The sequence below is a fragment of the Carlito syrichta genome, unplaced genomic scaffold (assembly GCF_000164805.1).
Source record: "Carlito syrichta isolate Samal-C Ts95f unplaced genomic scaffold, Tarsius_syrichta-2.0.1 Scaffold307455, whole genome shotgun sequence".
Lineage (NCBI taxonomy): Eukaryota > Metazoa > Chordata > Mammalia > Primates > Tarsiidae > Carlito > Carlito syrichta.
This window is the reverse complement of record NW_007251551.1, coordinates 1,995-3,340: the sequence shown is the minus strand read 5'-3', so window position 1 is coordinate 3,340 and position 1,346 is coordinate 1,995. Positions and strand designations below refer to the sequence as shown.

General features: G+C 57.7%; 1 pseudogene; it reads left to right on the top strand.

The window, feature by feature from the left end:
* Nucleotides 1-585: 585 nt before the first annotated feature.
* Nucleotides 586-1,218, top strand: LOC103266854 (annotated as a pseudogene).
* Nucleotides 1,219-1,346: the final 128 nt, after the last annotated feature.

Genomic DNA, 1,346 nt, shown 5'->3' with positions numbered 1-1,346 from the left:
ACCAGCCCAGGCAACTTGGTGAGACCGCCTTTCTAGAAAAAAATTTAAAAATTAGTTGGGCGTGGTGACACACACCTGTGATTCCAGCTCCTTGTAAGGTTGAGGTGGAACTGTCACCTGAACCCAGCAGGTCGAGACTGTGGTGGCAGGGAGCGTGCCACTGCACTCCAGCCTGGGCAACAGAGTGAGATTCCAACTAAAAACACACACACACACACACACACAGAAAAAAATTCTTGCATATGTTGCAGAGTCCGGCGTCTTTCATCAACAGAGGCAGTAATTTACCCTCCCACCTGTATGGAGTTTTTTCTGGGGTGACAGCAACGTTCTGGAATTAGACGGCAGTGATGGTTGCTTAACTTCGTCGATATGCTAAAACCAGGCTCTCTGCTCCTCTCATTCAACAGACTGCCCCGCCTCTCGTGCAGCACCGGCCACGTCCTCGAAACACCATGGTGAGGGGGAAGGCTGGCGTGAACGGGCCGTACTGGGCGCCTGGTCCCCCGGGCTGCTTTTAACTCTGGCAAAGTGGGTACGGTCGCCTTTGATGATCCTTTCAGTGGCCTCAACTACACGACCTAGAACAACTCTGCCCATGCAAGTTCCACGGCACCGTCAAGGCCGAGAAGGGGAAGCTTGTCATCGATGGAAAGCCCGTCACCGTCTTCCAGAAGCAAGATCCCCCCTACATCAAATGGGGCGATGCTGGTGCTGATTGTGAGCTGGAGTCCACCGGTGTCTTTGCTGCCTTGAAGAAGGCTGGGGCTCACGGACGGAGGGAGCCAAGAGGGTCATCATCTCCGCCCCCGCCACTGACGCCCCCATGTTTAGGATGGGCGTGAACCACGAGAAGCACCAGGACAACGGCACGATTGCCAGCAACATCTTCAGCACCACCCACTGCTTAGCCCCCGCCAAGGTCCCCACGACAACTCTGGCATCGTGAAGGGACTCATGACCACCGTCCACACCATAGCTGCCACCCAGAAGACTCCGGATGGCCCCTCTGGGAAGCTGTGGCGTGACGGCCACGGGGCCATCCGGAGCATCCACCCTGCGACCACCGGCACTGCCAAGGCCATGGGCAAGGCCATCCCGGAGCTGGACGGAAAGCTCACGGGTGTGGCCGTCAGGGTTCCCACCGCCAGTGTGTCCATCTTAGGCCTGACCTGCTGTCTGGAGAAACCCACCGAATATGATGACATGAAGAAGGTGGTGAGGCCGCATCCCAGGGTCCCCGCGAGGGCTGCTGGGCTGCGCTGAGCACCAGGTTGTGTCTCTGACTTCAGCAGGGACACTCGCTCTTCCTCCCTTGATGCCGGGGCTGGCGCTGCTGTCAAAGA